Genomic DNA, 22,451 nt, shown 5'->3' with positions numbered 1-22,451 from the left:
ACAATACCTAGCTAATTAAGACAGGATGTTGCATGACTTGGAGGGAATATGTTTGCATCAGCAAACTGCCCTTCCTTCTTGGTGATATTTGTCACTGGGGAGAACGGTGCTGTCAAAGTAATTGTGGTGTTTGATAGTATAGACATGAGCCCACAGGATGCCAAAGCTGGAGAGAGGACAATATGGAGTTCAGTGATTGGGAGGCACCTTCAGGGGTCGACAGGGGGCAGTGAGGGTAAAAAAAAAGTCTCACAGATTTCATAATGAGAACAATCATAACAGCATCAAAAGGCTTTCTTCGGAAATCCGTATTCATCACTGTGAAAAATATAGCTAAAAAAAACACCAAAGACCCAAGGGATTTGCTGACTGTGTACGAAAATGAAAGATGATGGCTTGTTAAAAAACATTTCCCTGGAAACCCCAAAGGCAGTGATGGGAAATAACTGTGACAACTGCATCGCCAACATAAGATGATTTCAAAAGGGAAAAAAAAAAGCCAATCAATTGATATTCAATGAAATGGTTTATTGAATCAGAAGTCAACAAAAACTATATTACACAATAGCAACAGCTATTTTAAAAGCCTGGGATCGATAATTCTCCTGATTAAGTTTGAGGCAAACAACAGTATTTGTTGTTCTAATATTTAGCACCGGTTATCTTTGAAGGACAGAGCAGTAATGTAATTTGTAAGTGAAAGGTTCTGATAATAAAAGTGTCTTTCTTGTGCATGCCCGTCAAGATGACTCAAGAAAAAAGAAAGATTTGCACTTCTACAGTGCCTTTCACAACTCAAGGATGCCCCAAAGCGCTTTACATCCAATGATGTTCTTTTTCAAGTGGAGCCACTGTTTTTGGAAGTGTAGCAGTTTATTTCCACACAGAAAGCTCCTACAAGATGCAATATGATAACAACCAGATTATTTGTTTTCGGCATGTTGGCTGAGGGTTAAGTGTTGGCCAAGTAGCCGAGACAGAAATGTGGGAATAAAGCACCTTATATCCAACAAAGTACTTTTAAAGTATAGTCACTGAGGACTCCCTACCTCTAGCCGTGCACAATAATTTCTACCTCTCCCCAAAGCCTGATGTTCCCTTCATTCCATTGCAACACTGCGGAAAAATGAAAGACATTGGAGAATTGTTACGGTGCAGCATTGATCTGTGAATTTTAGGTTTGGTTGGTTAATGCACTTGTTCAATGTTCCTCTCTGTGTATTTAAATTGATTACACTGCCTTAGATTAGTACATATAGCACCATGTCCCAAGTGCACTTGCACCTGAAGTTGGCTAATATACCCAACAGTGCCCCGAATGGTCAAATATGGGCCTGAGTTCATTGTTCTGCAGTAGAAGTTCCCAATTATGAGAGGGTTGTTATGATGCAGAAGATGATGTGTGCCAGGCGGATTAAATCCACTTGATCACGCTATCACAATAGTTTTGCAATTTGTATTTATTTTGAGATGTGCGCACTGAAATCAGAAGTAACAAGTCCACCAAGACTTTTAGAGGTTTTTTTTTTAAAATAAATTAAAATATTTACTAACACAAGAAAAGGTTTCAAACACGTACATAGGGCAGAGTTTTCTGCCTGTCGGGCAGTGCGGGAGCGGGCGCGGACCTGATCACCGCCCGCGATCAGGTCCGAGCCGCCATTTTACATGGACCGGCCAACTAAGGCCCATCCAGTGTGAACCGTGGCTCTCGAGGACAGCGGGGGTGGGTGGGTGGCGGCGGGTCTGCAATGCCTGCTGGATCCAATAGCGACCCGGGCGGCCTGTTTTAAAAAGCTGCTACAGCCCTTCAAAGGCTGCGAATCAGGGCCTTGGAAGGGCTCCCCAGGGCGCTGCTGGTGAGCAGGCCAGGCAGGAGGGTAGGGCCGGAGTGGGGGGGGTGGTGGGGGGACACTGTGCCCCTCGCATTTCTGACGATTACCTTGCTGCCCTCCTCGAGGAGGTGGCAGCACAGCGGGAGGTGCTCATGCCCCAGGGCAGGAGGAGGAGGAGGACCAAACGTGCCTGGGAGGAGGTGGCGGAAATTGTGAGCTCCCATGACATTGGGCGACGCACCTGGATCCAGTGTCGCAAGCGCTTCAACAACTTGCTGTGCTCAGGAAGGGTGAGTACCATGTTGGCATTGATGAATTAACACAGCAGGTAGGCTCTCCCCCCTCCCCCCGTCTGAGTGTACTGACTGCATTGAATCATTGACAGCATGTGTCCTTGGCTGGTTTGGCCAGCAGATATTGCCCATGCCGAGGTTACAATGAGAGGGTGGTGAAAGTGCAGCAGAAAGTGGTGCACTGAGACCCGCATTTACTATTTTGGGGGCAACCTGGGGGAGCTGCCCCCAGGCGCAGTTCTGGAACTCCAGGACATGTCAAAGTCAGGGTGCTGACCTGCTGGAGAGGGGCGGGGGGAGCTTCAAGGTGGCGTGGTACCGATCAATCTGCTGCGCTCCACATGCTTGCGCCTCCTTGCTTTGTTAGGTTAGACCGTGTGGTGCCTGATGTAATGTAGGCAGCATTTAGCCAAGGGTGGGGACAGGCCTAGCGTCTTTGTGAGAGTGTGTGGATGCAGCGGGGTGAGGAGGCACTGGAGCCCTGCAATGTCCCACTCTGGTTGGGGTGGGGCCGTCCGCAAAGAGAGTCCAGGTACAATTAGCACTAATCAATGCTCTTCTCTCCTTTTCAGGAGAAGAATGCACATAATGCCGCCGAGCGGGTGAGGATTGGCGGAGGTCTGGCCCAGTTGGCAAGTCCCAGCTGCTTCGAGCAGGAGGTCCTGGATTTGGAGAGGCGCTGTGTGCCTAGGCTCACTGATGTCGGTGAGGCTGGGGTGCCTCGGGCAGTTATGTATGCCAAGCAGTGAGGTCAGCATTGTTCTCCCAACATCCATGGCAGTGCTGAATGTTCAGTGATTGGAGTTTGCACCATGCTTGACCATTGCTTATGGAAGGATGAGCGCATAATGATCTGGGGGACAGGGATGCACTTTGTCATTGTCTCCACCTTAACTGATCCAATGTCCTTGTTCTTCCTTTCAGCATCAGTGGGGCAGGGCCAGGAGGAGGAGCAGCAGGGACCCCCTCTCACACCTGAGGGCCCTGAAGTCACGGACTCACCAGTGTCACACCATCTCTGCCAGGCAGGCACCAGCGCAGGCACTAGCACCTCGGTGGGAATTAGACCATCGGCTATTGTCCCAGGGCAGAGCAGTGAGGGCACTTCGCAGCCGCTGGTGGAGCTGGCAGAGACAGAGTGTGCCAATGGCGCCAGCAGTCGGAGGACTGTAGGGGACCAGGCACATGCTCAGTCGGTGCCTGATGATGTGCCTCTGGAGTTGTCCGCTATGCAGTAGGGGCAGGAAATGTGGCCAGGTGTGCAGGAGCATCTGGGGGAGATACATGAGGCTGTGCTTGGCTTGGGTCTCCATGGTGGAGGAGTCTACACGGACTACCGCCGATGCAATGAGCCTCATGTCCAAGTGCCATGCATCCTCCATGGAGAGAGTGGTGACTCTTGTGGAGAGGGTCCTCCAGGAGACCCATCAGAGCTTCATGGGGATGCGCTCTGACCAGCAAGCCCTCACAGCGGCATTGATCTCAGCTGGTCAGTGCCAGTGTGGGAGATGGTCTGGGCACCAAGTTTCCCAGCTCGGTGCCCCATCCACCGTGAGCAGGGAGGTCCAAAGCGACCTCACATCAGTGGAGCAACTGCCTGTCTCTGCGGGCTCCTCTCAGGGTGCTCTGACTGAGAGCAGCAGCTCCTCCGCCCCTTTGCCAGTGACCGTAGCATCCGGTGAGGCTGCGACGACTGGGGTGATGCCAGCTGTGGAACTGGCAGCTCCCTCCCAGGCGGGGCCAGCACAGGCTCCACGGCCCAGAGCACGACTGCCAAGGTCATCGAAGCCAACAGGATGGCAGGGTGAGCAGGCTGGCTCAGATGCCACTCCCAGCAATGGGGCAGCAGCAAAATGTAGTACCCAAAAACGTAAGCATAAGGCACATTAGGCACACCATGGGTTTATCACTGCTGCTTTTGTGTTGGCCCGCAATGAGGGCTTTATGAGTTGGTGTGATGTTTAAAAACTTTGTCATTTTGTTTTCTTAAGTTCTTTTGGTTGTAATATTAAATTCAGACATGTCACCATGGCTGAGGGTGCCTCTTTTCTTCTGCAGGTGGATGGTTTCCAGTAATGTTCTGAGTGATTTGTGGGACATTCCCCTTAGTTAATGTTCCTAACCAGGCAGATTTTGCACTTAGATATCGAGTGTGGAGCCTGCAGCCCAGGCTTGTCCTGGAGGTCCATCTGTGTCGGGCTAGCTGTAGCTTTGGATTAAAGCTTGCTGGGTTTCCCTGCCTCTCTGGAGTATGCCTGGGTCAGTGTCTACCCCCTCAGCATTTCCCTGTACGTGCTCATCCTCGGACTCACTGCTGGACTCATCGTGTGCATCCAGAGCAACTGTGTCCACGTCTTCCTCATACACTGCGTTCCCCTTTCCAGCACCAGATTGTGTAGAGTGCAGCATGCAACCACTATCACCGACACATGATCTGGGGGGTTTTGGAGTGCAACCCCTGAGCAGTCCATGCATCAGAAGCACATCTTGAGAAGTACGATGGTTTTCTCCACCACAGCCCTTGTGGTGCCCTGGCTCCTATTGTACCGCTGCTCAGCTTCTGTTCTTGGATGGCGGAGAGGCGTCATGAGCCACCTTCTGAGGGGATAGCCCTTGTCACCCAGCAGCCATCCATCCAGCCGGGCTGGAGCACTGAAGAGCCCCGGCACCTGGGAGTGTTTGAGGATGTAGGCGTCGTGGGAGCTGCCTGGGTACCTTGCACAGACTTGTAGAATCAGCATCCTGTGATCACACACTATCTGCACGTTCATGGAGTGGAAGCCCTTCCAGTTGACGAAGGCACCAGGCTCACCTGCTGGCGCCTTGATGGCCACATGTGTACAGTCTATAGCACCCTGGACACGGGGGAAGCCAGCAATCAACGCGGAGCCTCTGGCTCACTGTGTCTGGCTTGCATGGTTCCAACAGTAGTGAATGAAGGTCAATGCCCATCTGAACAGAGCGTCTGTGACCTGCTTGACACTAGTGTGGACAGCTGATTGGGAGACACCGCAAAGGTCACCCACCGAGCCCTGGAAGGAGCCAGAAGCATAGAAGTTGAAGGCAGCTGTGATCTTTGACGGTGTGTCCACCTATACAGTTAACAGAGATCTCAGGCACAATCATCTGGCAGGAATAATTGACTGTCTCCCTTGAGAGATTGAGCCTCCTTTGGCACTGCCCCTCAGACATATTGAGGTAGCTGCTTCACCGCCTGTATACTCTGGCAACGGGATAGTGGCTTCTTCTGCGGTCCCTTCCACCTTGGACAACCTCTTGGCCCTGCACCCCTTGTGCCTGTGCCAGTCCTCCCAAACTCAGTGCAGAGTGCCGACCTGAAGGTTGTGAGTCCAGACCAAGCAGCTGGTATGCGTTTTGAAGTATTGCAGATCACACAGGCAAGTTTCAGTAACTTTGAAAAATCAATACTTGAGAGAGCACACTCGTGACCTCACTGAGCCCTCTTATCCCACCCGTGGATGTGGTTTATACAAATGTCTCCTACCTGCCTGCCCGTTGTGCCTGTGTGCCAACCCAAAGATTGCACAGTGATAAATCACCATTGATTGGCGCCTCACGGGCCTGAAGTGGCCTGTTAATTAATAGCGGGTGCACACCGGATATCATCGCGCCCTCTCACACCAACGGGAAAATTCTGGCCATCGGATTCCGTTTACTTAATGTTATAATAAATACTAACATTCCAACCTTACTTGACTCCCAGATACACCCCTCTGTAAGGCAACAGTCCAAAATAGATCTTCAAGTTAGAAAGACAGGCCAGCACAGTTATCATCTTTAAGGGCTGAATGCAGCAGACTCATGCTGACATGGCTGGAGGTGTTTTTCTGAGGCTGTTTTGCATGCTTCTGCTTCCTGTCACAGGGCCTCTCCCACATAGCCTTTCATTCTCCCTTAAATACATTTTCTCTCTTTTTAATCTGTAAATTCCATTGTCCCATATGTCTTTGAAAATATATTTTCCCATAATATAAAGCTTTTCATGGTGCTCATATTGTCAGTAACCTTTGGGGAAAAATAAACACACTTCTTGGCCTAGCTTATCTGGCTAAATGTAAACACCCTACCATCTCTTTGAAATTCAATCTGTCCCAATTTATCTAAAAATGCAAATTCTCTTTGCATCTTCATTCTGAGACTTCAGCCATGTTTATGTATTTAGCCTTTCAAACCCCTCTCTACCTAACTTCTTTTGGATACTTCCAAACCTCCAGACCAGCTGTCTCCAATTCTCTGACGTTTAGAAGAGTGGGAGGAGATCTCATTGAAGCCTAAAAAATCCTGAAGGGGCTTGACAGGGTGGATGCTGAGAGATTGTTTCCATTGGCTGGAGATCCTAAAACAGGGGAGTACAGCCGCAGGATAAGGAACTGACCACCTGAGACTGAAATGAGGATAAATTGCTTCACCCAAAGGATTGTGAATCTTTGGTATCTCCTACCCCATTGGGTTGAGGATGCTCCATTGATGAATACCTCTAAGGCTGGGATGGACAGGTTGTTGGTCTGTCCGGAAACTATGGGATACGGGTAGCAGGGGGGGAAATAGAGTTGAAGCCAAAGATCATATTGAATGGTAGAGCAGGCTCAATGGGTGTTGTTGTCTACTCCTGCTCCTACTCTTTATGTTCTTGTGTTGCTGTGCTCTTTCTACTTAAACATTAAACTGAGATCTTGTCTGCCCCCTCAAGTGGACACAAAATATTTGTTGGAACTGATTGGAAGAAGAGGGGCATTCTTTTTGATGTCCTAACCAATATTTATCCCTTAACCGATCCCTAAAATAGATTATCTAATTATTTCTCGTTGTTGTGGTGTGGGAGTTTGCTGTGCACAAATTGGCTAACATGTTTCCTACATTAAAAACAGTGACTACATTTCAGGAGTAGTTCTTCAGCTGTGGAGCTTTTTGGAACCATAAAAAGCGTCACATAAATGTAAGCTTTTTGTTTATTTCACTTAATAACATAACTGATGTTTTATTCGCACTTTAACAGACAAGAGAAGGAAGCACATCAGAGATGTATAGTGTTGCAGTTGGGGACTTGTGCTGAGTGACTCAGTTATAGAAGTCGAGAAAACAGAATAAACCACACTTGTATTTTTCTAACAGGAGGCAGGAATGGACGTGTTTTGAGAATGAATTTGTTCAATGTCCTTGACCTGCAATTGGTGCATAATGAGAACCAATCTTTTCCACCTGGACTATTCTCTGCAGTGCCCTCAACCCAAATCAATCGTGTGAAGGGACGCTGACTAAATTTTTCTTAATTTCTTTCTCAGATACATCTTAAGGCTGTCCATGAGACAAGATTGGACTGAATTATGCTTTTCTTTCCCCTTTTGGAACAGCAGCTTGCATTATTTAGCACCCTTAGCACAGTAAAATGTTCTATATATTTTACAGGAGTGTTATTAACTTTTCCATAGAATGCATAGCATAGAAACAGGCCATTTACCTAAACTTGTGTGTACCAGCGTTTATGGTCCACACAAGCCTTTTCCTACCTGACTTCATCTCACCATATCAGTACAAACTTCTACCCTTCCTCTCCTGTATACTTCCTTTTGATGTTCAAAGGGGCCTGGCTGTCCTTGCACAGCAATCACTGAAAGCAAGCATGCAAGTATAGCAAGCAATTTTTAAAAAATGGTATGTTGGCCTTCATTGCAAGAGGACCTGAGTCCAGGAGCAAGAATATCTTACTGCAGTTGCACAGGACCTTGGTGAGACCACACCTGGAGTATTATGTGCGATTTTGCTCTCCTTACATAAGAAAGGATATACTTACCATAGAGGCAGTGCAGCGAAGGTTCACCAGACTGATTCCTGAGATGGCAGGATTGTCGTATGAGGATAGATTGGGTTGACCAGGCCTGTATTCACTGGAGTTTAGAAGAATGAAAGGGGGTCTCATTAAAATGTATAAAATTCTGACAGGACTGGACAGGCTAGATGCAGGGATAATGTTTCCTCTAGCTGGGTATTTGGGGGGCGGGGGGCGGGGGGGCGCTAGTGTTGTGTAGAACAATGGGTCACAATCTCAGGATACAGGGTAGGCCATTTAGGACTGAGATGAGGAGAAACATCTTCACTCAAAGGGTGGTGAAAGAAAGACTGAATTTGTAAATTATTTATCTGTGTAAATATTTTGCTATTTTGAGAAAATTGTAATTGTAAATGTGAAATGTGTTTCCCAATAAAGGGGGAGGGAGGGATGTGGTAGTTATGGTTTTATGTGATGTGTAGTATACCTTTAAGAAGGATGTTATAATGGAAGATCACATGATCTTGTGTAACCAATAGAAGAGTAGCATGGGCTACCCCTGTAGTCAGTAGTCAGATGTATGGAGATAGGGTTTGTTGTAAAAGCACATATGTGTAGCTGCTGAGTATCTTTGTAAATAAAAAGAATGTGTTTCACCTAATGGGCTTCTGCTGATCAACTCTATCTATAATACCAACTCAGTCAGCCCACCACAGGTGTGCAACTGGGATTCACAAGTCCCGGCACTACCTGAAGGCTGATAGAGTTTCTTCTCGGGGGCAGCCATTCAGTGGGAAATGTCCTCCACCCTTTCCTGGAGGGCTGTCTTCTTTGCTTCCAACTTCCCATCCTTACCCGCAGCTCCTCCTGGCACTGGGTATGTCCCATCACCTGTCCTTGGGAATGTGAGTTGGTTGTGACTGGGCTGTGGCTGGACTCCACTCACCACAGCACTAATTGGACAGAGGCTACCTGGCCCGGTACACTGCTGACTCAGAGACACGCAGGGAGCTGCCGGGTATGGCATGAGGACCAGATATCAACTCAGTCACCATCTTGCCCTGCGCCTTACAGCTGGGTAGGTTTTGTTGCTACTTCTAGTCTCTTACCGTCTCCTCACCTCCTCTGTCGCTGTCTCCTCCTCTGCTGCCACAGCTGCTGCCTCCATCACCTCAGCCTCCACCGCTATTGCCGCCTCCTCCACCTCCTCTGCCATTGTTTCCACCACTACCTTCGCCTCCATTTCTGCTACCCTGACATCCATTTTTGCTGCCCCCCCTACCCCAATCATTGATGCTGTTTCTGCTGCATCCTCTGGTGTCACAATCTTTGCCTGTGCCTCCAGCACTGCAACCCGCAGCTCAGCCTCCTCCACCATTGCAGGGGTGACCAGATCTTGAGGGAAAATTCAGGGAGGCTTCCCAGAGGAGCAGTTCGAACACTGGCGAGACCAGTGGAACAGTCTGCGATTCATCCCCTCACAATCCTCCTCCGGTCCTCCTTCCCCTGTTGGGGAGATGGTGGCATAATGGTAATGTCACTGGGCAATGATCCAGAGGCCCAGGAGAATGTCCTGGGGGCATAGGTTCAAATCCCACCACAATAGTTGATGGAATTTAAATTTAAGTAATACGTCTGGAATTGAAAGCTAGTCTTAGTAATGGTGAACATGAAACTATCAATGATCATCATCTGGCATATTAATGTCCTTTAGGGAAGGGAATCTGCCATACTTAGCTGGCCTGGCCTACGTGTGTCCCCAGACCTACAGTAATGTGGTTGATTCTTAACTGTCCTCTGAAATGTTCAGTTCAAGGGCAATTAGGGATGGGCAACAAATACTTGACCACATGGCATGAAGGGAAAAAAGAAGCAGGATACCCAAACCTCATGCTGACCAGGACTCCCACTTTTGTGGAGTATCTAAAACACACTCAACGCAGAGTCAGCCGTAGGTAGATTCAGCAGCAGTTCTTTACTGGTACAAGTGTGCACACATGGGAAATTGTCTTTCAGAATGCTCTAAAAGGCACTATACCCCCTGACCTTCCCTTCTCTGATGCTGAACGTTCAGTGCTCAGCAAAGGACTTAGTTTCATACCCCTACGCCCTCACCTTAATGAATTTCGGGCTCGGCACAATGCTGAACTCTTCTTCCGCCGTCTTCGTCTCCGGGCTCACTTCTTTGGGCAGGAGTCCTCTCCCCATTCAACAGATCCTTTCACCCACCTCCAATATTCTCCCTCCACCTGGACCCCTCCCTCTGGATTCTTACCTTCTCTTGATCTTTTCATTGAGAACTGTCGGCGCGACATTAGTCATCTCAATTTCTCTGTTCCTCTCACCCATTCTAATCTTTCTCTCTCTGAACTTGCTGTACTCCATTCTCTCAGGTCCAACCCTGACATCGTCATCAAACCTGCTGACAAGGGTGGTGCTGTTGTTGTCTGGCGCACTGACCTCTACCTCGCGGAGGCTGAGCGTCAACTCACAGACTCTTCCTCCTACCTCTCCCTGGACCATGACCCCACCACTGAACATCAAGCCATTGTTTCCAGGACTGTCACTGACTCATCTCCTCTGGGGATCTTCCTCCCACAGCTTCCAACCTGATAGTCACCCAACCTCGGATGGCCCACTTCTATCTCCTACCCAAAATCTACAAACAGGACTGTCCCGGTAGACCAATCATGTCAGCCTGTTCCTGCCCCACGGAACTCATTTCTCGTTATCTTGACTCCCTTCTCTCTCCCCTTGTTCAGTCCCTTCCCACCTATATCCGTGATTCCTCTGACACCTTACGTCACATCAACAATTTCCGGTTCCCTGGCCCCAACCGCTTCCTCTTCACCATGGACGTCCAATCCCTCTACACCTCCATCCCCCACCAGGATGGTCTGAGGGCCCTTAGCTTCTTCCTCGAACAGAGGCCCGAACCATCCCCATCCACCACTACTCTCCTCCGTCTGGCTGAACTTGTTCTCACACTGAACAATTTCTCCTTCAACTCCTCTCACTTCCTCCAAGTAAAAGGTGTGGCTATGGGTACCCACATGGGCCCCAGCTATGCCTGTCTCTTTATGGGGTATGTGGAACATTCCTTGTTTCAATCCTACTCCGGCCCCCTTCCACAACTCTTTCTCCGGTACATCGATGATTACTTCGGTGCTGCTTCGTGCTCTCGTCGGGACTTGGAAAAATTTATTAATTTTGCTTCCAATCTTCACCCCTCCATCATTTTCACATGGTCCATCTCTGACACTTCCCTTCCCTTCCTTGACCTCGCTGTCTCAATCTCTGGTGATAGACTGTCCACCAATATCCATTACAAGCCTACCGACTCCCACAGCTACCTTGACTACAGCTCCTCACACCCCGCTTCTCGTAAGGACCCCATCCCATTCTCTCAGTTCCTTTGCCTCCATCGCATCTGTTCCGATGATGCTGCCTTCAAAAACAGTTCCTCTGACTTCTTCCTTAACCGAGGTTTTCCACCCACGGTCGTTGACAGGGCCCTCAACCGTGTCCGGCCCATCTCCCGCGCATCCGCCCTCACGCCTTCTCCTCCCTCCCAGAAACATGATAGGGTCCCCCTTGTCCTCACTTATCACCCCACCAGCCTCCGCATTCAAAGGATCATCCTCCACCATTTCCGCCAACTCCAGCATGATCCCACTACCAAACACATCTTCCCTTCACCCCCACTGTCGGCATTCTGTAGGGATCGTTCCCTCTGGGACACCCTGGTCCACTCCTCCATCACCCCCTACTCCCCAACCCCCACCTATGGCACCACCCCATGCCCACGCAAAAGATGTAACACCTGCCCCTTCACTTCCTCACTCCTCACCGTCCAAGGGCCCAAACACTCCTTTCAAGTGAAGCAACATTTCACTTGCATTTCCCCCAACTTAGTCTACTGCATTCGTTGCTCCCAATGCGGTCTCCTCTACATTGGAGAGACCAAACATAAAGTGGGCGACCGCTTTGCAGAACACCTGCGGTCTGTCCGCAAGAACGACCCAAACCTCCCTGTCGCTTGCCATTTCAACGCTCCACCCTGCTCTCTTGCCCACATGTCTGTCCTTGGCTTGCTGCATTGTTCCAGTGAAGCCCAACGCAAACTGGAGGAACAACACCTCATCTTCTGACTAGGCACTTTACAGCCTTCCGGACTGAATATTGAATTCAACAATTTTAGGTCTTGACCTCCCTCCTCCATCCCCACCCCCCTTCTGTTCCTTCCCCCTTCCTTTTGTTTTTTTCCAATAATTTATATAGATTTTTCTTTTTCCTTCCTACTTCCATTATTTTTAAATATTTTTAAATCTTTTATGCTCCCCCCACCCCCACTAGAGCTATACCTTGAGTGCCCTACCATCCATTCTTAATTAGCACATTCATTTAGATAATGTCACCAACTTCGACACCTATGTGTTCTTTTGTTCTGCCGTCTGTAACATCTTTTGATGATCTGCTTCTATCACTGCTTTGGCCTACAACCACACCACCCCCTCCACTTCTCTCCCCCCACCCAAACCCCCCCCACCACCACCACCACCTTAAACCAGCTTATATTTCAACCCTCCCTGGGATTCACCTAGTTCTGTCGAAGGGTCATGAGGACTCGAAACGTCAACTCTTTTCTTCTCCGCCGATGCTGCCAGACCTGCTGAGTTTTTCCAGGTAATTCTGTTTTTGCTCTAAAAGGCAGTTCAACGTTCCACAGTGTCTGTTGGTTATATGTGTATAGATATATCATCTTTGGGATAACTCATCATTAAGTCACAACATTTTTACCTTGTATGTCTAATTGTTATATCCTTATTTACAAATGAGTTTACAACATAAAAAAGGAATGACCTGTTCATCATCTCTGCAGTTCTGGAGGAATTTGTAAAGCAAACACTGAATGACCCGACTTTGGCATAAACAGTGTTCATAGTTCACTCCAAAACGTAAATGTTGCTTACCTATCCTGATATTTTGCTGCTGTGCCAATTCATCTGCATATCTCAGCTTGACCCTGAGGTTAAGCAATCTAGTTCATTACTGTATAATTCATTGGCCATTCATCAACTTAATTTATCCTGACCGTTATGATATGGCAGGTAATATTTGCCAGGCTGACCAAATCCACAAGGGAAACTTGGCCACGCTATCACAACAATTCTGCAATCTGTATTTCTTAATAGGAGCTTTGTGCACTGAAATCAGAAGTAATGAGTCCACTACCACTTTTAGAGATTTTAAAGATTAAATTAAAACACTTACTAACAAAAGAAGAAAAAACTCTAACACAGACAAGATTACAGTTACACAATTATAACAGCTCCCAAAATTCCTACTTAACCAAACTCCCAACTACACACCTCCTTTAAGGCAACAGTCCAAATAGGTTACAAAGCTATAAAGCCATCCAATGATTTTACCAATTTACTGGACAATAGAATTCTAAAGGATTTTAACATCACTTTGGTTCCTTGAATAGCAAACTTCTGCAGGGTGGCTAGAGGCTTTTTCCCCAAGTCTGTTTCACACAGTCACTTTTCAAGATCTCACACAGCCACATCCCACACAGCCTTCCGTCTTTCTTTAAATATATCTTATCCCTTTTGATTTGTAAATCCCATTGTTTCCACTTGTCTTTAGAAAATACTTTTCCCCAGATAAAAATCTTTAATGTTCTCATTATGGCCAGCACATTTGGGAAAATAAATGTGATAACCTTGCCTTACTTATCTTGCTGGTTGTAAATATTTTCCATGTCCCTTTGAAAATCAAACATTTTACCACTTACCTAAAATGCAAACTTAATTCATACCATATCTGTTGATCTCACTCTAGCTTTACTCATCTCCATTTCAAATGCTTGTTTTACACGTCATTTCTTTGATAACTTAAACATTGCAGTCCAATCACCTCTAGATTAATTAATTTAGCTGCATAGACAGAACTACACACACACACACACACACATACACACACAGACAAACCTGCTTTAAAATATTCCTTAATAATATTAGGAAAAATATTATAATTTCTTGACATGACCCAAAGGTCACATTCCTTTAGCTTTATCATGGATTGTTCCATGGGCTAGTCATTAGCTTCTGGGCCTGGCCAAAAGGTCATATTCATTCTAGTTTCTTTTTAACCGCAGACACTTTTAAAATTTATATCCACAACTTGGCCATGCCTGAGTAATCCCATGATGCATCCTGTTATGCCTCTTCACCTACCATCCTCTTCATGCCGGCCAGAAGCATACTTGTATGGGCCTATGTGCCTGACCTGACCTCCCAGCCTTGGGCCTACTTGGCCACCGCTGATCCTCAGAGCACCCGTGGCCCCCAGCCAGGCCTGTGTGATGCCGCCAAACCAGAACACCCCAATGGACAGAGTTGGACTTCACCCCGCAACCCCAACTCCCTCAGCCCCAATGTTCCAACGCCATTGTTGGTCCCACATCAGCCTGCTCACAATATTTTCTTTCCCAGACTTGTATAGAATTGCAGGGCTTTTCAATTCCCCGTCCTGTCTCCCGCAATCCCCCCTTCCCTTCCCACTCTGTCCCTCTCAATCTTCCCCTTTTCCCATTCTCTCTATCTCGTCCTCCACCTTATCCCACTCTTGATCTCACTCTCCCCCTTCTCCCACCCTGTCTTTTTCTCAACCTCTCTCCTGTTCTGCTCTCTCCCTCCCCCTTTCCCATTCTCTCCCTCCCTCTTTCCCTTTTCCCAGTCTCTCCCTTCCCCTTTCCCACTCTCTCCCTCTCCCTTTCCCACACGCTCTCCCTCTTCCTTTCCCACACTCTCTCCCGCTTTCCCACTGCCTCCCTCTCGCCTTTCCCCTCTCTCCCATGTGGACTCCTTCCTTGACCAAGAAACGTCTTATTTACTGTCTGAAGCACGTACCAGTCAAAATGCTTCACGACAATTCACTGCAAGAAAAGTACTTTCAGACATTTATTAGAGAGATTCCTGTCAGTCTTTATTCACGGTGAACATAATGCAATAAATAATAAGCTAGCCCTTTGAAGTAGCTTTATCAGCAAGTGATTCTGGGGGCAACCTGCAGGACCACTAGTGACCGCATCCAGCTGTGCCAGCTGTGGCCCAGTGAAATAACAGCTCCAATTGCGGGCTCAAGTCCCAGCTTAGAAACTTCAATGCCCGACCCAGATTTGACACTTCAACGCTGAGGGAGGGATCCTGTCTTTCAGATCAGGTCAGAAGAGATTATAAACAGGCTCTTTAAGGTGGATGTGAAAGATCCCATGATTGTATTTGTAGAAGAGCAGGATGGTGTGGGACCAAGATTTACCCCTCAAGTAACATCACTAAAACATATTACCTGATCATTATCACTTTGCGGTTTGCTATCTACAAACTGGTTGCTATGCTATGCCTCCTACATTACAAAACTGTCTATGCTTCAAAAGTCCTTAATAGGTTGTAAAGTGCTTTAGGACATCCTGAAGTCATGAAAGGTGCTATATAAATGCAGGTGTTTTGCTTTCAGCGCTTGCTCACATAATCACTAATTTTGTTTGCACCACCATAGCTTTAATCAGTTAGTATATTCAGGAAGGGGGGTGGATAGGAAGTGCTCAGTCCCAAAGGACTTGTATTTAAAAAGTAATGTTAACCTGGAGTAAAGTCCCAAGATGCATTGCCAAACAACCAGGTAAAGAAACCAGGAGATCAGCCAGTGAGACCAGTTAACATGGAATAGAAAGTTTATCACTCCTTTCCTGCCCCATTCTGGCCACGTGGAATTTTAGCTCGGATTAGAATAGACAGTTCCAGTGCAGATCTAGCAGCGGAGATATTGTGGGCCAAATGGCCTCCCTTCTGTGCTGAAATTCCAACAGTACTACCTTTGCTTCCATCGGGCTAATTTCTATTAGGCTTATAAAACGTGGGCTATTTTCTGCAGGGTTTCAACCGAGATTGGTTGAGCGATTTCAGTAGGATGCACTATCTGCTTATCATTAGAAGCTTTTTGAAATTTACTCATGTTTGTTCATTCATTCATTTTTTGAATAGGCTCGACATGGTAATCTGGTGATATGTGATAGATCACTGATTGTACTCTGATTAATAACAGTTTCCAGGATGTGTGGGAAATAAACTCAGACATACTAAGGCTGATGCTAGATAAATCCATTTCTCATACACTTCCATGTATCAAATCACTTTCCACTCAACACTATTGTGCATGGATCTCAGAACCAGGCTAATATTCATTGTGAAAAAGCACTTTCAGGCATTTTGATGTGAGCAGTCATTATGAAAAAGCAATTTTCGCTGAATTTACCGTACAAAAGTATAATCTTGATCGGTGAATAAAGTATTAGATATGGTTTTGAGGACTGAAGCAAGTGATGGGGGTTGTCTGGAAAAGCAAGAGGAGAAAAACTACATTTTTTGAAGGCAACACTGGGGGAGAAAGAAAACTGCAAGTGGGAAAGATGGTCCAAAGAATCAGATATGGCAGGAGGAGAAATGGTCAATAAATTGAAGGAAGCTTTGCATATTGGTAAATTAGTATTATTACACACACACAACTGTGAATTGCTGGTGGTACATAGGTAAATAGGGTATTCAATTTGCACACAGCAATATCTTACAAACAAATTGTAGAGTAAAAGGTTAACTCCATTAAGGGCATACTGAGCATGTGCAAAAGGAACGATGGCACAGTGATGTCACACAAGGAGAAGATGTCTGAATAACATCTCAGAGGGCAGCTCCAGCTAGATGTTAGTAAATTGCCTATTCAGGCCATTAAGAAATGAATTGAACCACTTGTGAAGGTTGCCCTTCCAACCTGGAGTGGGGGGGGTGGGGGGGGGCGGGGGCAGGTGAAAAGCCCAAACGGCCTTAGCGTTTTTCAGGAAACCTCATCCACGGGCGGGATGAGGTTTCCTGAAGCTTTTTTTAAATCAAACAAATGAATAAATTTAAAAACATGTCGCAACTCATGTGACTGTGTCACATGAGGGGGCATGTTTAAATACATTTTTAAATCATTTATTGAATTGTTTTAATATCCATTCAATCTCCCTGAGGCAGCTCCGTGCCTCAGGGAGATTGCTGAGCGCTGGTAGAGTGCTGGTCCAACTCTCCCCCTGCCACCCACCACCACCCCCCCCCCCCCCCCACCCCCGCCCACAACCCAGCCTGCGCAGGCAGCACTGAGTGCTACTGGTCACGTATTACGCTGGGCGGGACTTAATTCGCCTGCCTGCGTAAGATGGCGGCGCGGAGTCGATTGCAGGTGGTGATTGGCTCCGCGCCCACCCCACCCTGTCCCAGCCTGCCCCAGCCCGCTCCAGCCCAACCCACCAGCCGTAGGAAACTTCCTGCCCATTGTAACAAATAAATACGACTAATGACTGGCAAATCTGATTGTTTTTTGAGGGAAAATGAAGCTCCTTTTAGGAGTGCTGCTGGATCCCTTCTACATCCACCTCATCAGCAGACAAAGCCTTTGTTTAACATTTCACCTGAAAGACCGGTGCAGCAATCCTTCAGTACTACACTGAATTTTCAGCTTTAACCATGTGCTAGGATCCTGAAATGCAGTTTGAGCCACTCTGTGACAGGACTGCTAGCAACTGATCCAAGTGCCTATTTAGCATCAATCATGATGAGGCAAAGAGCAGGCATGGCTCAATTGGTTGAGTTCTTGTCTCTGAGGCTGAAAATTGTGAGTTCAAGTCCCCTTGCATAAGTTGAATGAAACAATCTAGACTAACACTCCCAGTACAGTGCTGAGACTTAAATTGAGACCCTATCTGCCCTTCCAGGTGGATATAAACGATTTATGACATTATTTTAATTGAGTAGCAAGGGAGTTAGCACTGGTACTCTTGTCAATATTTTTCCTTCAATCAATATCACAAGCACAGGTTATCTGGTCATTATCACATTGCTGTTTGTAGAGATTTACTACGCACAAATTGGCAGCTATGTTTCTTACGTTACAACAGTGAGACTTCAAAAGTACCTTATTGACGTAAAGTGCTATATAAATGCAAGCCTCTCTTTCTTACTGAGACTACAGAAGATGCCCTTCCCAGCTCGCAGACTAGATGAAGTTCTATCTGGCACGGATAAAACTTAGAGATAGGCTCTAATTTCCCCCCCCACTCCTCCCTATCACCACCCCACCCTACCAACCATAATCGTTTCATGAGTCTTTCTATACATTTATAAATGGGTAAAGTTTGTTACCCAATGATAAGGCTTGGCACATACTTTCCAGTCCACAGAGAACACAGACAAACACCAGGCTATTAACAGTTCATGACAACCACAGCCTTTAGTTAAAAGGCAACTCATGCACAGGCCTGCCGTTTGAGGCTTCTATTTGATCTTTCCAATAACTTGTGGTTATACCAAGGCTACTCTATATGGATGCAGCTCAAAAGAAATTCTTCTTATGGGAGAAATGTTCTGAGATGCCGAATGTCTCTTTGTGTCCTCAAATAGGAACTGTTGGGGCTTTGCTTAATGAGGGTGATCTGACAAACGCAGGACACCCAATTAACAAGCCTTAACTGTTTTATTATTTTCATCAAATTCCTTCTTTCATGTATTCACATGGGTTTTTTTTTGCCTTATTCGGAAGTTGAAGCGAAGAGAAAGAAACGTTATAGCCTTGCAGTTCTTTAAAAAAAAAACCTGATGTTTTTCAAGCAACATCAAAATTGTTATGCTGCCCCTTTCCCCCACCCACAGCAGCCCCCAACCCCACCATCATCGTCACCCCGGGTATGACAGATCTGAACCTTTATATCATCTTGGCAGCTTAGCCACTTTCTCAAAGTGGCTAAAACCTTGACAAGAGGCCTCAACGCAAAACGACATGAAGCAGCCTCGAGGCTTCTCAGCCAGTTTTGGGAATGCTGAGGTAAAATGCCTTCAATTTTTTTTTTTCGATAGCTTGTTGCAATGCTGCGTTGTGAGCACAGACCTGCCTGCTGTTCAGGTATCCATCTCAACCTGGAGCCACTCATTAAATCCATCTATTAAATCCAGACGGCATGCTTAATTAAAAACGAGAGAGAGAAAAATAATTCAACAGAGGCAAATAGTCGTGTAGGAAAAAAAAACTGTGTCATCCTCAAAGGACAATCTCACAAGGGATCATACATAAATGCATGCCAGGAAGCTCATAGAAAATACTTGCATTAATAATTAATGCAATATAATTAAATTAGAGCAGCATGTGCAGTCCTCTTGTTAAAACAATCTGTGCAGTAACCCTCTTAACAATTGTACATTTCAGACTGTCATTCAGACTGAATATCATACAGTGCCAATGTTACGGGAAGAGCAAGCTCACCCTAAACCCCTCCCCTGCAACCATGGTCACTTTTCTATAAGCTTATCGATGGGTGAAGTGTGTTAACTTTGTGGATTAGGTTTGACCCTATGGCCATGTGGACATACTGGAGCTTTAAGGTTAAAACGCTGGCAAGGTAGCAGGACAAATGGAACACCAACAAGTTGTTGAGAGTGACTCCATTCCATTGCAGGATTGCACATCTCGGCTTCAATGCAGCTGTGACTATCCATCCTTTGGCTCTAGTGGCCTCTGATCTCTGGCATTCAGACCCTTGAAACCCAGACAATTCAGTCATATTTGAGTCCATACTGCCTAAATTGCAACAGTGACCAGATCTTCAAAATACTTCATTTGGCTGAAAAGCACTTTGAGGTGTCCTGATGCTCTATTAATACAGGTCTGTCTATTTTTTTCCTTCCTGGGGATAAGAAAGGGCTTTTTTTTGTGTTTATAAATGTAGAATACCAAGGTGTATTTGTATCAACAACTTAAAATAGATGAAAACTAATAGAAATTTAAGTTTTGTACATAGGGACGAGACCTTGGACGAGGTTTTTTGGCCCCGCCCACCACCAGGATTGTCCGTTCCCACCAAAAGTTTGGCCCAGTCCATGATGGGGCCAGAAAATTCTGGCTTTCATGGTATACAGTGATTGGCCCACTAAGCAATCCTCCCTGATCTAATAGATTATTTACAACAAATAACCCAAGAGCCACAAGTGGGGATGAAAATGAAAAAAAAATCTTGCATTTATAGAGCAGGTTCCACAATCTCAGGATGTCCCAAAGTTCTTTAAGCTAATGAAGTACTTTTGAAGTGTTGTTATCGTAGGAAATATGGCAGTCAATTTGTGCACAGCACGCTCCCACTCAAAACAATGAGATACTGACCAGATAATTCATCGGTTAAGTGTTAGATGTTGGCTGGGACATTGGGGACAACTCCCCTGCTTTTCAAAATAGCGCTATGGGATCTTTCATGCTAAAGCTCTCAGGTGAACCATCCAAAACAATGTTACGAGTTCACAAGCAGCTCAAATGAACAAACTATACAGAAATGAATGGTGAAGCTTATTTCGGAAAGTTTTTCTTTCATCCGCTGAAGCTGATTAAAATGTCACGTGATGAAATCACTTTGGCAATTCAATTAAACCCTCAGTGTACCTAGAGAAGAACAAATCCAATCCCCTTGCGCTTTCTGGCTAACACCTTAACTTCACCTGCAACCAGTTCAATATTCCAGGTTTATTTTGATGTAAGGACTGTGCCGACTATTTTTTTTGAAATGTCCATTCTTTTAAACAAACATAGGTATTCCAAATCTAATTATTTTCCTCCCTGAACTTATATGACTTGTGTTACGACTGCAGAGAATGTTATTCGATGAGCAAGCCAAATCCCAGAGGGAAACATGTCTTGCTGGTCATAGCTTACTTTTAGTATTTTGAAAACAAGGGGAAAACTTCTGATCCCAGAAGCATAGAGTCCCAGTAACACTTTTAAGGCTTTAAAATTAAAAGATGTATTAACAAGATGTATTAACAAACCTAAACACCCAAGATTAAAATTGCACAGTAAAAAGTCTTACAAAACACTCCCCAGAAAAAAAAACACACACTTAGTTAGAAAACACATGTAAACTACTTGGCAACAGCTCCCTTATAGATTTTTAACCATAAAAATCCAGCCATGTTGCCCAAGGCAAAACTGCTGTCACTTTAGTAAAAGGTACACCACACAACTTCTCACTCTCTTCCACTCTGCTGTAGAAACCACGGAAAAAAGGTTCAGAAACAGACTGCTTTCTGAAAACAAAGACTTTTTCTGGCTTGAAACCGGGTGACTGCTTCAGATTCATAACTTTTCTCAGCACAGAGCTGATCTCAGGACATCTTCTCTCACAGCCAACACAACTAAACATCTTTCTTTCAATATCTTTTTTCCCCTTTGATCTTAGATTTTACTGTCCTAAGCACCTCTTTTGAACTCAATTTTTCCAAAATATAAAAATCTTTCATGTTTTCCTATTGTCTCCATTTTCAAGTAAAATAAAACTTAATAATCTTCCCTTGTTTACTTAAGAAATCTTAGTAAGTTGTAAAAGTTTCTTGTCACTTCTAAACTTCCTGTGAAATTTAACAGCTGGAAAGTCAAGTCCTTACCTATCACCTAATATAAATTTTAAAATCCAACCCATTTACTCATACATTCAACTTCACCATTGCCTCTCATTACAAATGCATGCATCTACCTTTTACCTTTCATCTCTCTGCTCCCACAGACAAGCTGTCTTTACTAATCTACTCCCAGTTTAACTATGCACACACACACATACACACACACATACACACACACCATTACAGAATACCACCGTATTCCCAAAAATATTTTAAAAATATCATATATCTACACACCTCCTTCAATGGAAAAAAAAATGAAATGTCATATTTCAAAGAGACATTTTCATATTCCCTATCTACTTTGTATCACTTATTATACTTATATTTAAAAAAAATCTATTACACTATGGTGTATATGAATTAACCATGAAAATATATACAATTCTTTTGTAAGGATAAAGTTCACTCCAGTCAATTCCACAACATCCAAGTCCTTTTGAACTAAAGCGCTTGACAACTCCTCTGCAATTAAGTTCTTTCGTCCAGCCACATTTATGATTTTAAAATTAAACAGTTGCATGAGCAAACCCCAACGGAACAGCCTGACATTTTTATCTTGACACTTTTCCAGAAACTTCAAAGAATTGTGGCCCATATATACAACCGTCTCTGAAGAATTGTTGGCAACATACACTTCAAAATGCTGCAGCATTAAAACCAAACTTAAAGTCTCCTTTTTTATAGTTGAATATTTCTTCTGACGCACATTCAACTTCCATGAGAATTACCCGAATAGTTTATCAAGTCCTAGTTCATCTTCCTGCAGCACCACAACACCAACATCCACATTACTGGTGTCAACAGCCATTATAAACTGCTTTGCATAATCAGGTGCTGCAAGAACAGCCGTCATGGCTAGTACAGCCTTCAAGCTGTCAAATGCAGTCTGACACTCCTGTGTCCATTGGAATCTCCTGCTCTTTTTCAATAATCCTGTATTCAGTAGAGCAACTACGGTGCTGACATTTGGCACAAATTTCTGATACAATCCACT

Source organism: Carcharodon carcharias, chromosome 7, assembly GCF_017639515.1.
Source record: "Carcharodon carcharias isolate sCarCar2 chromosome 7, sCarCar2.pri, whole genome shotgun sequence".
NCBI classification, from domain to species: Eukaryota; Metazoa; Chordata; class Chondrichthyes; order Lamniformes; family Lamnidae; genus Carcharodon; species Carcharodon carcharias.
Note: the sequence above shows the minus strand (reverse complement) of the source record.